This window comes from Planococcus citri, chromosome 3 (genome assembly GCF_950023065.1).
Source record: "Planococcus citri chromosome 3, ihPlaCitr1.1, whole genome shotgun sequence".
In the NCBI taxonomy this organism is placed as follows: Eukaryota; Metazoa; Arthropoda; class Insecta; order Hemiptera; family Pseudococcidae; genus Planococcus; species Planococcus citri.
Window position 1 is genome coordinate 19,444,469 of NC_088679.1, and position 16,166 is coordinate 19,460,634.

Here is a 16,166-nt window from a genome sequence, read left to right on the forward strand (position 1 = left end):
CGAATTCGATAATATATGCATCTGATTAAAATATACACTTAACAACTAATTTAAAAAAAAACTCTTGTATAATAAAGAGGCAACCGTCTATAAAACAAGTTCACTGGCTGTCTCTCTCACTCCCTCATGAAAGGTGTCTTTACAACGAAGTTGCCAAGTCGACTAATAATTTATGCGTAGATCACCAATACCTCATGATGAAAATTTCAGTTGATTATTTTATCATCAAGTGTTGTGAAGTGATGTGAAGTGAAAAAGTATCCAGCTGTCATGGAGGCTAAGAACTATTACAATTATCGCGGGTGATCTGGAAATGTAAGTACTACCTACTTCAAATAGATACTTGACTTATAAATAAAATGATGGAATAACAATATATTTTGTCGGTCTTTATACATACCTAAGTATGTATCATCAAAATCTACATAACATAGAGTGTTACTGTAATTTTAAACCTTTTAAGCTTTCTACGTAGTACAAGATATTCATCTGGAGTAAAATCTTGGATTTGCTTCAAAATGACTTCTTTAAATAAATTAAAGTCATCAATGACATGTTTTGGAAGGCATAAGCAGGCTTCCCAATGGGTGCTTTTACTTGGGGGAAGAATTTTTTAGTAAAATGTACCCCATAAAAAGAAATTTAACGAAAAACTTCAAAAATGTACATTTCGCCATAATAACAATGCGTTTTCTGGGCCTGATAATCGTAAAAATGCGGCGTTGCCGTTAGCAGCGGTTCCAGCCTGTTAAATGAAGAGGGTCGTGTCAATACTCATAAGACCTCTAATGGATTATCACCATTGGGGGCAAGTGTTACTTTTTACCTAAGTTTCACGCACTGCGCATGTCCAAATCTGTGAATGTTTACCTGACATAGCAGAAAGGTAAATGGTAAACATTCACAGATTTGGAAACCTTGCCTCAAGGGTCATAATCATAATCCATTTCCATACCATGTTCAGGTGCTTCAGTCAGATTCAGCTACAAATGAAGTTGGTTTCACCCTACGCATGCACACACAGCCCCTAGCAGGCTAGCACCTGCACTATTGAGGGAAAAGAGGAACATTGCATTTTTAGACTGATCATGAAGCTAGCTTTAAGGAATGTCTTTAGCGCATTCGCTAGGATTTCACCATGACAGGGCTGTTAAATTACTGTAATTTATTCACATGGTAAAATATGGTATTTTACAGTATTTATGGTATTTTACTAATTTGAATATGAAGATTTATTTTTTGTAGTTTGACTTCGAAGTTCTGAACTTCTGACCTGCCTCTGAAGTAAATTGTCATCTGTTTTAGGTGATATTAAAGATTATAGAAAATTTTCCAATGACATTTTTTGGAAATTTATGGGGAAAATTTTTGGTAACTTTCAAATCATAAATTTCCATGAAAATTTGGAAAGTTATGAAGGAAAGATGGGAAAAAAGTGTTAATTTGGCTTTTTGGTAAATTATGGTAAAATATGGTAATAAACTTTTGGTAAAATACTGTAAAATACAGTAAAATACCGCTGTAATTTACCAACATAAATTACCTTACAGCCCTGCACCATGATGATGTCGATGGTGTAGTAGAAACTAGTGATGGGAGATTATCAATGTTTTATGATATCAATATTGTCAAAATATCAATATTAGATTGGAAGTTTTTGGCATTCATAAAAAGACCATCAAACAGCTAATTTTTGATGAAAAGAGAAACTAAATCAACTCTAAGCTGTTTCTGTTCCATATTCTCCGCCTTTTCAGTTTATCTAGCTACCTATTTGGCGATTTAAAGTAATGATGATGGTCACCATTCTACAGATACAGCCCCTGGCTACCATTAATAGCTGTAATAATAAATACTTATTTTACCCTCAAACAGTCTGACAATGATCAAAAAGAGCAAAAAACACCTCGCACAATTTCTTAACAGAATTTTTTCATAATTTTCAAAAATTTTCCATTATATTGATATTGAATTTTTCATATCGATAAATATCAGTATACTCACATATCAATATACCATAAACTGGGCTAACATTGAAATCGCGAGATAACATTGAAGGGTGCGGTTTTTCATCACATTATGCTTGATGGCGGTGGAACTATGAAGAATGGAGCAATTCTGACACCAGGAATGGATTGAGTACACTTTGGCAATTATTTTTCCTATTTTATCATTTTCAACTAGCAGTTCCAACGCCAATAAAAAAGCAAGTGAAAAAGTGGTGTTTTAATTAATTTTAATTAATGTGAAAAGCTTGTGGTCTGGAATTTTGAATTTTCAAATAATGAGTCAAGTGACATTATAGATGTGTTGGTACACCTCCTGACTACAAATGAGCGCACTTGTCCATGTGCCAAAGTTCTTCGCTGAGGAGTAAAAAAATAATATTCAAACTGGGGTAACTTTGAAGGCTATAAATAAAATCATGAAATTTCTGTAAAATTGGCCAACTATGCGAGAAAATGCTTAAAAACTTGTTAAAAATGATATGAAAACTTGAAAAACAGCTCTAAAGTCATTGAAAAATCATGAAATTCTGTCAAATTGGCCAAAATGCATGAGAAACGCCTGAAAACTAGAAAAATTTCAAATTATCATTTTGGAGCACTTTTTTATAAATTCAATTGTGAATATGGATCATTTTGTAGGTGCTTGACGCGTATAAAGTGACCATGAAGTGAATATTTATGTTTTTGATAATCTTTGACCTTGAGCTAAGCACATTTCAAGGGGCCTTCAAAGTTACCCCAAATGCTGGGTAACTTTGAAGGGCACTTCCTTCGGCTTTTGCGCCTGACAGGAAAAAGGTAGACAACTTCTGTAAACGCCAAAACGAAGTGCTGACATAGCTTTATCAAAAGCATCACACACATTTCCCCTACCTCCGCTATTCATACCTCTAAACATGAAAAATTCTGAAAAATCCTTCAATGCTACCCCAGTTTACGGTATATCTACTGATAACATCCCATTACCTACTAGTGGAAACGAACTGACTGACGCGCTTGACCTGGGAGTTGGGATGCAATTTCATTTATTGCACTGCCTGTGTTCAAACAATTTCTCCTTTGACAAATTATCTACATTATCCATCAATTAAAATGTGGATTTTGGCTGTTGAAAAAAGCCATGTCAAAAAGAATGATAGAAATTAAAGTACATAGATGATTTAGAAAAATTGATTCAATTTATTCTTCTCGTTTTCAACAAAATTTTTCCATCATGTATTTTTGTTGAATAGAAGTTTTTTCCTCAAAATTTTTAATTTTTCCACATGTTTTTGATGACATTTATCGTATTTTATTATGTATTTGATTGATTTATGGAAGACCAGGATCAATTTATGCCAGTGAAAAATAGGTGCACGTACCTATGAGACTAAACTACATCGATAAATTTTTGGATTATTGTCTATTCAGATCTTTAGCTCAGGTACATCAAGTTTTGTCCTAGCTCCGCCATGCCACTAGGGAAGGTTACAAGTACAGATTGACCACAGCAGCTGCGTTCCGAAATATTTTCTCAGTTTTAGAAATTATATCTTTCAATATTTTGTCATCAATAATGCGAAACATTTCGTCGTCGTAGTCGCGCTCCTTTACAGGAGATAGCGTATATGTCCATCTATATTATTAGCCGGTATCTAGCGTATCTAATTGTTTCTTTCAGGGTCTTGCAGGGGGAGTTGGCCGGTGAGTTTGTTGTTAACAGTTCCGATCGTTTCCTCCCTCTCGTTGATCTTCCTTGGATTTTCCCCTGTACCGCTAGCATGAAAATACCGTTTTCTCGTATTTTATGAGCTAAATACTTTAGCTTTCACGAAACATTTACGAAGAAAATATTTTCAAAACACCAACTACAACCCCTCCCCCCCCAAAAAAACGATTCGCAAATTTTCAATCGCTCAGTGGAACCCTTAAAAGTGGCCTTGGATTTTAACAGCAATAGCATAGTTCGACGCAGAATCTCAAATAAGTATACTTTCTTTTATGGGGCTGGGCCATAGGTGCTCCATATATTTTGGGTGAATTCAAAATTTGTTATTCAAAACTCGTTGAAGCTTGATTTTTTTTCAAAAAAAAGTTGTTTCCACCATTGCAGGCAGGAGGTGAGGGGGGGGGGGGGTTCAGGCCGAGAAATTTTTTTCGGCTCCCAACATTTTTTAAAAGGTACTTGTAAATTTTTCATCAAAATTAGAGATGTTCCTGTTTTCATAGGGCTCCCAATGCCCCCATACTATTGGTATTTGAAAAAACTTGACAGTTATCAAAAATTTCAACTTTCATATCCACTTATCCCATTTGAAAATCCACCTATCTAAAATCTATAATAATGCGGATGATCCGCTTATTCAACACCAGAGGTTAGGCAATATTATTCGACACCTGAGATACTATTTTTATTTTTGGCAAACTGAATCAAGTATTCAAAAGCGATTAGGTAATTGCATATGATCTCTTTCATTATCATACTTACGAGTAGATGTAAGTAAATTTACAGGAATAGACACATATTTCTATAATCTTGTTGCCATTTCAATATTTTTGTACTATTCGCTCAAATGGCAAATATGATCCTCGCGTACACACACAAAAAAAAATTGGAAATAGATTAACAAAATTAACAAAAGTATACACAGATGAGATGCTACAACAATACACAATTCTTGTCAATTGATCCTTCGCTAATGTACTCGTAATCTAGGAACGATGAGGATTATTTTCAAAATATTGAAATAGGTATACTATTTAGGTAGATATTCAACAAATAAAGCAATTCTCATCGTATCAAGAAAAATACACCAAAAAAGAAAAGAAACGAAAAGAACCACATCTTGCAAAGTGTAGGTAATCGGAAACTCTCTTTACAGAATGGTATTAAACACCATTATCTGGCCATCTGTATCCCTCGGATGATCTCAATTAGCGCGTGCTATACCTTCGAGGATACACCAAGTCTATTCAATGGTTAAAAAGCGTCCGCTGGCATTCGGTAGCAGATTTATTTAAATTATCGTCGACCGTATATAATGGACGAATAATTCAACGGTGAAAAAATTACAAAATGTGACGGCTAGATTTTGGATGCAGAATCCTGGAAACCTTCTGCTCATGCGCTAAACAAGACGCTTACAGTGCTGGTGGAGAGAGAGACGGTTTACTGGTTGAACATGGGCTGAACCAGGGAACCGTCTCTCTCTCCACCAGCGCCGTAAGCATCATGTTTGGCGCATGTGCAGAACGTTTCCAGGATTCTGCATCCAAAATGTGGCCGTCATTTCCTGCGATTTGAATTATTCGTCCATTATATACGGTCGACGTAAATTATGGAAACGCGAAAACGAAACGTATACGGCAACTAATCGCGATTAGGTTTGAAGAATGACGAAGCTATGTAGCTGTAGCAATCCAGAAGAGAAAAAAAAACGTCGAAAAAAGTTAAAAAGAAAGCTACATCTCATTAAAAAATAACGCGGCGAATGAAAGTCGGTAGAGGAGTTGGAGAAAAAAAACACTTTTTTGATGGGTATATATACGAAAATCGGGTATAGTCGAGAAAATAAACATCATTAATATAAAAGTTCAATTTAAAAAAGCTGCATTTTTTACCGACTGGAACTTGTTTCTTCCGCGTCTTTTACCGCTTGCTCTGTATTCACTATAGAAGGACGATGGGTAATCTTATTTCAGCGGCGTTTATATTTTTTAAATCGTCGACTTTTTTTCCACGAGGATAGAATAATTTGAGAGATTTTTTTGTTCTTCTTTGCGGGGGATTAGTTTGGCTCGAGTAAAATAAGCATAGGGCTAGTTTCATATTAGATTTTGGATACGACCACACAACCAGCTCTTTGTCGAAGTGGAGATTGGCAGTAATGGGTACTTTGGCTTCGATATGTGCTGGAATTCGTCTTACGTTAGGTAGGTGCTAGAAAAACCACGATGAAAGGATGATGATGAGGTGAACAGGAAGGGTTTGAGGAAAAGGGTTTAAATGACGCCAAGACTTAAGGTATCCGTTTTGTACGCTTATACAGTTTTATAGCGCAGTACTCGTTCTTTAAAATATTCGCAACTTGTTAAGGCGGATTAAAGTGGAGAAATGTGTTTGGATGGGTACCAGCTCGAACCAGCATCATCAGCATCAGCAAAAGAGTATGGAAGAAGAACGCGTTGTGCTGTGCTGTGCGCCCGAATTAACGTGTACAAAATGACGAAGAAGAAGGCGACGACAACGTAAGGTGCTAAAATGTGCAAAGTGCTAAGTACTTACAAAATATCGCATAAATATTCATAGGGAGGAGGGAAAGAAAGAGAAAGCCAGTATTAGGCAACCCTTTCATTACAAATCCTTGGCTCGGATTGCCAAGGAATCCGCGTGGATTAAGCAAGAAAGACTGGAGAGCTACTTTATCTCGTTCTTCAAACGCGTAGTACTATACTCTCGTTATTTCTCCTCGTCGTCGGCGTCGTGCCGCGCCGCTATGTGTATACCGTATACACGACGAGAACCTATCAAAATCTGCTGCATTAATGTCTTTTAATCTCTGCTATAAACCTTAAGATAAATCTTATTTTGTTAAAAGCTGTAATGGAATTACTTATCAGTTTTCTAAGTGAATTGCCTTCATTATTCACACACTTTCGACATTCTAACGCCAGAGCTTTCTTATATTTTCGAGCAATGTAGTAGGTACGAAGCGTCTCGATAACTAATACTTAACGGTGACATTTTTTTTCTTCGAGGAATTGAGAATGGTTCGAGATAGATTTCCGCGAGTCGATTTCGAGATTGTTTGGTTTGATGAGTAACGAATTGATTTTGAAATAGGTAGTTTCACAGTAAATAGGTGAATTTGGTATTTACTCAGGTACATATACGTATTTGAGTTGTTCGTGTACGTTTTAGTTTCATTCATAGCCTATTTTTACACATCTATGTAGCTTAACAGAAGGCAAACGAGCATTTTCAATTCGATTCCAATCTGAATGAAAAATAAAAATAAAGTTAACACTCGAAGCCCAGTTTTAAAAAAATTGTCAATACAAACAATTTCCGCGCCAAAATGTGTATTTCAATGAGTACTTTTTCCCAACCTGCGAGCTAAATGAAAAAAATTGTCTGCAAATTGATCATTTTTCATAGTAAACCTCTTGTAGTTCCCGTTCGGTTTTTTGCGATGGTTTTCGGCGAAAATTTGGGAAATACGTGAAAATACTTCAAAAATATACCAAAAGCTTGACAAAAACACTTGCTAACCAGATAACGAATTACAACAGCTGTAAGGTTACTCAAACTTATTGGAGTAATCTTCTGAGATTCAAGTTTCTGATTCACGATCATTTTCCCGAATCCGAATTCCCGAAGAACGGAGATTTCCCAAATGGGATATTTCCCGAATCCTTTGTTTACCGAAATCCCGAAATATTTCTCTTTTAATAAATTACATTTTTTTTTCAATAGATGGCACAATAAACACCTTAGCTAGATGCTTTGCAAAAGCTTCTGCAACTGTCTCATACAAGCTCTACTTCCCAAACATTAAAAACACAAATAGGTACTTAGAATCCACACCATTAGACTTTTCATCTGAAGATCTAGAACAATACAACTCTTTTTTTCCTCTTGAAGAACTAAATCATTGCCACAGGGCCGTCGAGAGGGGGGGCAAACGGGGCAGTTTGCCCCAGGCCCGAGCTTTTCAAAGGACCCGGCAAAATGAGGGCCCATGATGAAAGAAAAACAGTATTTTTTACTTTTCAAAACACAAATTTTCAAGAGCTTTTGCCCTCACTTGGGTTGTTCTGTCTTCTTTTTCAAAATCAACTTCCTTCAAAAGAAACATCATTTAAATTCTACTATTTTAAAAGACAAAAAAAACTCCTCGCATTAAAAAAAAAACTCAATTTTAGGCTTGCTTGGGCGAATTTGTTTCTCATTTTGATATTAAACAAATTTCACATTTGAGACCTCCAAAAATTAAAAAAAATAAATAGGGTAAGTAAATGAAAATTTTCATAAGACGTATTATATCAATTGGCAAAATAGATATTTTTCTCCCGCATCAGTGGACAAAATTTCAGTTAACACCACCCTCCCCCCCCCCAAAAAAAAACTTCAATATGTGTCACCGCATCCAGAAAGGGGGCACGCAGCCCAAAAATGGATTTTTTTAATGATTGGTTTTTATGTAAAATTCATCATAGGATCCCTAAACGGGTAAAAAATCGCTCTAAAGTGAGGTACTTGAAAAAAATTTTAAAAAACACCAAAAAATAGATTTTTTCAATTTTTTAGTTTTGAAATCAATCTGGAAGCGAAATGGAGCGTTCATAGTTTTTTCTCAAAAAACAAATTATCTTACGATGATACCGTAAAATTTTCTTTTTTTGAGCAAAAACGAAAAAAGTAGGTATGCATTTTGGAGAAAAATAAATCTCTTCTAGGTTGTTGGAAATTTAATTCTCTACAACCTTGATTGATGTATTTTTCTTGTAGAACGCTCCGTTTCGCCTCCAAATTGATCTCAAAATTATTAAAATTATGAAAAAAAATTTAAAAATTTTTTAAAAATGAGCACACTTATAATCGAGCTACCCTGTATAATATAAAATTATCCCGAAAAGTTCCCAAAGAGACTACCAGAGTGTATATTAAACATACCCAGCAGTGACCATCCTAATATTTCTAAAATTACATACAACAATAAAATTCAAAAACAACTTCAAAAACTTTCAACGCGTTTTTCTCAAAAACTTGTTTTTGGGGGCGTTTGAAAACCTGGAAAAAATCCAAATCTTACATCTAGTTATTTACCCATCTCCTTAACAAAATACTTGAAAAAATGGTTATTAAACGTCTTAATTGGTATATTAATTCCACAAACTCTCTTAGTATTTATCAATGTGGTTTCAGAAAAAAAAAATGTACCCTAGACCAAGACCACCTCTTTACCCAATTGACAAAATGGTCGTCCTCACAAGTCCGTTTTCATGAAAATCCGGGCGAAATTTTGTATATTCGCCATTGTCACGGCGCTAAAATGAATTTTCAATGAACATGTGAGGGCGAATGGCAAAAATTTGCCTCACACTTGGCGCTAAATTGAACTCTGGTCAACATAGGAGCGCTGATGGTGAAAATTCGCTCTACATTTGACGCATCCGCTAACATATGGCCGAAAATTTTTAAAAATTCGCCTTGTTCCTGGCGTGAAAATAAAATACCGCCCGACCAAGGTAGTAGATTTTTTTAATTCGCTCTGTACATGTCTCAGTTGGTCATATTTCATTGTTTGCTTGGCGTGGATTAGGCGCTATTAAAAATTATCGGGCAGCTGAAAGATGAATCTTAAACAGTTCGTCTGTAGATTGCCGATAACTGATAAGAAACATCCGTTCATATACCTACTGCTGACTAAGTATCCGTTTTTATACTGCTGACTAATTTTTTCAATATGTGCTGTAGCAGTAGCACAGTTCTCTATGTCTTGATACCGCCGATACCAGTCAGTGAATTTGTTCTTATGTGCGGTTCTGAAATGAGGGCGAATAGCAAAAATTGCCCACACTTGGCGCTAAAATGAACTTTCGCCCAACCCATGGGCGCAAATTGATGAAAATTCGCCCTGTAATTGACACTATAATAAATTTTTGCTCAACATGGAATTTTTTGGATATTTTTTCATTGGAAATTAATTCGTCATAAATTAAAGTATGGGATTTTTTTTTTAAACAAAAATTGTGAAAATATGCAATGTGGTATGCACTTTTTTTGCCCAAAATATGCAAAAAAAATATGCAATTTTAGCTAAAAAAAAATACACACGCATAACTTTGCAAAAATTGAAGGATTTTTGAATAAAAAATAGATGTTTAAAATTGAAATTTAATTTTATCCTCTTTTTTTTAGATTTTTTTTTCATAAATTGACTAATTCATTGAGCAAAAGATCCATGAAATTTCCATATTCTTTGCAAGTAGGTATTGATACAGATAAAAATATGCAACTCTGGAGATCGCAAATGATCATTGAACATGTTTTAAAATTTTCCCCATAAGTATATTCCCATTATTTTGCATATTTTCCATATTTCAAATTCAAAATAAAATTCAGATTATAGCATATTTATAGAAATTTTGCGAAGTTGTTAGGTATTTTTTCAGAAATTTTTTTCTTTTAAAACAAAGTACAAATCACATCTAGTATGTTGAAATATCATCAAAAACTAAGCACATTAATATGTACATACTATATTGAGGCATTTCATTCCTGGAATAAAAACCACATTTTTTAATTACAGGGTTGATTTTATTTCAAATTAACAAGTCCCTGAAAATGATTTTTTAGCTGGAAAACCTGAAATCTGTTAATTTGAAAGAAAATCAACGGAGTAATTGAAAAATGTGGTTTTTATTCCAGGAATGAAATTATGAAATGCCTCAACGCATTAGATAATGTGCTTTATCAATAAAAAATTGAGTTTTTGATGGCATTTTAACATTGATGCATGTGATCTGTTTTAAAAGAAAAAAAATCCTAAAAAAATAACAACTTCGCAAAATTTCTACAAACATGCTACGAGTACATTTAAATTTTGTTTTGAAATAATTATGCAAATCATGCAAAATAAAGGGAATGTAAGCATGGGGAAAATTTTGAAATATGTTCAATGATCATTCGCGATCTCTAAAGTTGTGTATTAAATAGGTAGCTACAAAAATTATGGAAATTTCATGCATATTTTGCTCAATAAATTCGTAAATACGAGTAAATGAAAATACATTTTTTTTTAAATGAGAGATGAAAATTAATAAACATCTATTTTTTATTCCAAAATATTTTCATTTTTATTGTGAACAAACTAAAGTGATACCTATACCTAGAAAAGGACAGAACAAACTAATATGATTCAAAAAACACCATCCGCTATCATAATCATATTAGCATGTTACAGGTTCACATCTCAGTCAGATCGGTCAGGTTAAGCAGCATCGGGAATGGTCGCAGGTTGGATGGGTGACCGCTCATAATTAAGACGTTACGTTTGAATTGCGGAATGTTTGATGACGTTATGGAAGGTTAGGCGCTCAATCAAACAGCGCTAAAAGAAAGGAGGGAGAAAATGATGGCGACATTTTGACACTGTTTTTGCGTGCGTAGAGAGCGATAAAATTTCGCTCTCACATGCTCCCATCAAAATTTTCGCGCGGGTTTTTGATGCGCACATATGAGGGCAGCATTTTTTTCGTTCACTTCGCGCAGAAAAACAGTGTCAAAATGTCGCCATCATTTTCGCCCTCCTTTCTTAGCGCTATTTTGTCAATAGGGTAGTCTCCAAAAAGAAACTAGTTCTGCCTTCCAGAATAAATAAAGAGTTCTTTCAGTCTTTTTTGATTTTGAAAAGGCATTTGATAAAGCCTAGCGTTATAAAATTCTCCAAAAATTCCATTCCATTGCAATAAGAGGACATCTGACTTACTTTATTCAGAATTTCTTAACAAACCTTACTTTTAGAGTGAGAGTTACCAATACATACTCAGAATATTTTGAAATTGAAAATAGAGTTCCCCGAGGTTCAGTTCTTAGCACTGCTTTATTTATATTATGTAGGTATTTTTTATTGATGACATTTCCACAATGTTGTTTCCAGACCCATCTCTCTAAGAATCTTTGCTGATGATATAAACATTTCCTTTTGTTCAAATCATACTCTCGTAAACTTTTACTACATCAAGTTCCTTGCTCAGATCATAAATTTCAAACATGATTATTTTGTCAAATGATCATAATGATTAGAAAAACCAGTTGGATTCGGCAACAGACCATAAACCGGAATAGACCTCTTTAAGAAATTTCACCTACGAGTAGGTACCATTTACAGCAGTCCAGAAATACATGGTTGTAAGGCAAGAAAGCCAAACAGAGGCCATTTTGGACCTTTTTTTGTGTGTGATTTAAAGATCCACATTTTCATAAAAATTATAAGAATGGGTCAAAAATCAATGAAAAACTCGAGATATCAAAAAATCTACAACGAACAATGTAAAATCTTCTGATGAAGCAATTCCTACCTACTTTAATCATTCAGTAACTAACTAGGTAGTAAGTTCCTTTTGTGAAATCATCAGAGGAAAAAACTAAACATTTTTTCAGATAAAAACTGATATGAAAATATATTTACAATTTCATCAATATTGGGAAAAAACAGATGATAATGTTCGCAAATTGAAAATACATATTATTTTGATAAGATTGCAGAATGTTTTGGCGGATAAATACCATTTAACCAATGATTTATTGTAGTTTAATATCTCATATTCACGGTTTGAAAACCACAAAGTTCAATAATATTTCGTTGTTATTTTTGACACTATATAGGTATATTGTACAGCGTTCGAATTCCGTGGTGAAATTTCAGTACGTGTAAATATGTTCCGTGAGACCAAGATATTTAGAGGCTCAAAGATGTCTAACCGAACGACATTTATGGTAATTATGATCGCGATTATATTCTCATTTATTATAACACGGGTAAAAGGTAACGATAAAAATGAAAACAACATCAATGAAAGATTTGTCTGTGAGAAGGTTATCACCGCAGTCGACGAGTCAGGGGAATATCCAACAGAAGCTCGTGTTAAAATGCTGAAAAAATGTAACCCGAACTACACTCAGAATGACACTATTAAAAAAAAATGTGAAGAATGGCCCACTTATGAAGACCAGTTGCGCAATCACTTTCTCACATTTCCGATTTTAAGTAACGAAACAAAAATCATATATTGGAATGTGTACTGCGCCTGGTGTAATTTTGACCACAACTTGAGATCTGATGCGATGCCATTACTATATTTTGCCAGTATAGATCAATGTGGACTGAGCGGGGTTAATAATTTTGAGTATGTTTATAATGAATCAGACATCACCCAATATTTAAATGCACTTTGTTACGGGAACACACCCAGATTTATTTCAGAGCAGATTTTGATAGATGATGATTACTGCAATGATACTTTGAATAGCAGTGAAGATCACGATCCTGTCCACCAAACTTCGGGAAACTATTGCAGTATTAACCTATCAATAGCCTGTCCAGAGTTGCCATTCAGAAATGATCTAGTATGTACCTATGGAGCTGATCACAGTAAACATTGTGCATACAATTATTTTCTCTTTGAAGTAAAAAACGTCACATATGGTGTAAATAGCGCTGTTAATACTCCAAAACTTAAAATCAAGTTCTTTCATAATGAATATTCTAATCAGACGAAGACTAACAGCAAGAAGACTCTCACCAACACCAACCCTCTGAAAACTATCACAAATTCATCATATAAGGTTTCAATAATATTTCTAATACTGTGTGTAGTAATTAATACTAATACAAAAAGCCTTACAAATCTACCCAACAGAACATTATATTCATTTTGTATTGCACAATTGATATATTCGTTCGTCTATTTGAATTACAAGTCTCCATTCAGCGAGGCTAAATCTTTAATGGTTCTATTTGGATCGTTGTCGAGTATACTGTGGAGCACGGTGGTCACTTTCGAATACAGTCGTCTCATGTATTGTTTAGTTCAAAATCAAAGAATACCCACCGAAATTCAAATGAAAAAATACATGGTATATTGCCTAGTGTGTTGGATTTTACCAACCTTTGCATATATATCGCACTTCTTATTATACTGCATTTCCACTCCTAATGACAATTTATTGATCGTTTCTTGCGAATATAATAAAGACCCGCACAAAGAATACTCGTATACAAGACTAACGAAAATTTCAGGAAAAATAATATCAATCTGTCGTGTAATCATTGCATTAGGGTCGTTAGCGTCAACATTTGCAATAGCTTATATGCAGAGACAGAATACAATTCGATCGAATTGTAAGCGAAATTATTTGCTCATTTATGTGAAAATGATGCTAGCAATGTCTGCTCATTTGACATTAAAATTGCTCAATCGTTATATTTTACCAACACCTAGCCAAGTATTGACACATATAGCTGAAATATTCGATGGTTGTTTAGGCATTTTTATTTTTTTCGCTTTTTATTACAAAAAAACCATGCTGAATAATATGTTGCTGATGATGTGTAAACCTGAAAAACCTCTTGCTCCTGAAAATGTCGAAATGAAAGAGCAATAACGCTCAGTAAGCATAGAATGATGATTAAAAATTAAATGGCCTAGGAAGTACATACCATAATGAACTGTAGGACAGAACAAGAGAGAAAATTACGCGACAACGAAAAAACAGACGAAACTGATATTTTCAAATACAAATCAGACGACAAGAAAAGGTGTAGGTCAAGTTACCTACCAACTAATGACAATTTTTCGCAAACGTCTGAACTCAACGACTATTTTATTTTGAATCATTCAACTTTTTTTCCTGATAAAAAAATACATTTCAAAGACAGCTACATAAATTCATCTTTGAAAACCTATGTCTCTTATTAAACTAAAAAAGATGATCGGGGTTTCAAATGAAATTTTTGCAATACCTACTATTGACTTTTCATCGTGAAAAATTGAACAAAAAATCATAAGTAACTAGTTAATCGATTCAAGTTGCAGAATTTTCCAACTTTTGCTGAGAGTATCTCAAAAACAAGCTTGTTATAAGGGGAAAGTGAATTATTGCTCACCAATGGGAAATACTACTTACCTATCATGTTCCACTATTCATCAATAATTTTTTCGGTAAAATCCCTCTTTTTACAAAAATGGATTTTTTATGCCAATTTATGAAGGTTTTTTTCCATTCTCTCATCACAAAAAATTTATTTCTTTGAAAAACCAGACGTAGAATCTTCTCGTTACCTTTTATTTTATTCATAATTATATATATACCTATTACTTAGTTAAAAATAATTCAGTATTGCTCAATGTTCATATTCGATATATTTACTTATACCATACCTACATAATAACATAGATATGTCATTTTAGTTCATTTTTGGAATTTCATGTTTCAAGTCAATGGAATCATACTAAATTAAGTATATTTTTATGAATTTTATTACCTTTAAGTATTGATTAATTTATTAAATTTTTTATAATTTTGTTTAATGATTATAGTCGCTCGATACCTATGTACCTACTTAAATAAAAATTTATTTTAAATAATTTGATCTTTAAAACTCTGTTTTTATTGTTTCAAGTAGTATTCGTTTGATTGATAAAAATTTAAAAACATATGTATCTCTTCACCATCCACAATTTCCATGAGATGTAATTTAACGAAATTAAATTATAAAAAATACTCAAAATTGCACAAGAACTTTTATCATGTAAATACATGAATGGAAAATCACTGAAAACCAGCTTCAACGCGAATGAAATAATCAAGTAGGCAGTGGATCATTCTTGATTTGATTTTGAATCGGTCTTCTGTTGAAATTAGAAACGAAAAACGTGAAAAAAGGTGTTTTGATAAATAGTGATCCGAAAACAAAAACTTTTTATTACAAATGGCATAATTTTTTAGTGAAGGTACATAGACGTACCTACCTGAACCTCTATGCACTATTTTGGAAAAGTCGATTTATTTTTTAATTTCGATTTTGATTTTGCGTGAAATGTAGGCGATTATCCAATAAATTATTTTAATTTTTGAGTTCACATTTTGAGATTAATTTGAAAGCATTTTTCAAAGTTGATAAAATGAAAGATAAAACCTTTTATTTTACATATTTTGAGAGAGAATCAAATAGGTATAGATACATCAAGCATCCGCATAGTTGGTATAATAGACGAATACAAATAGCACTCTGAAAATTTATCAATTTTCAACAGGTCATTTTCCTGCCAACAAAATGAATCAACAAAAAAAAAGTGACAATGTTCATCATTCTGGTGTCAAGCATTAACATTATTTAACAGACTGTCGATTGTCGTATTCAAATAATTATATTGTAATGCTGTCTACTCGTAGCAATTCAAAAGTATTTGAAGTGAATACATTTTTCAAATGATCTCACTCTACTCATTCAATTTCAGGCGAGTAGCCGTATATGAATGGCGAAATACCTGCCAGTCTTTAGAGGGTGATCTTCCATCACAACTGGTAGACAAATTTCTGAACCAGACAATGCTTAAATGAAAAGAGAACACGAAAATACATCTCTACTCAAAATTTCAGAAGCTGAA

The 16,166-nt window shown here is 33.6% G+C and overlaps 1 long non-coding RNA gene across 1 annotated transcript; it reads left to right on the plus strand.

Annotated features, from left to right (window-relative positions):
- The first annotated feature begins 224 nt into the window (after nt 1-224).
- LOC135840916 (uncharacterized) lies at nt 225-14,949 on the plus strand. The gene is made up of 3 exons (XR_010557806.1): nt 225-315; nt 12,382-12,492; nt 12,969-14,949. It is a non-coding gene; the product is annotated as an uncharacterized LOC135840916 (long non-coding RNA).
- Nucleotides 14,950-16,166: the final 1,217 nt, after the last annotated feature.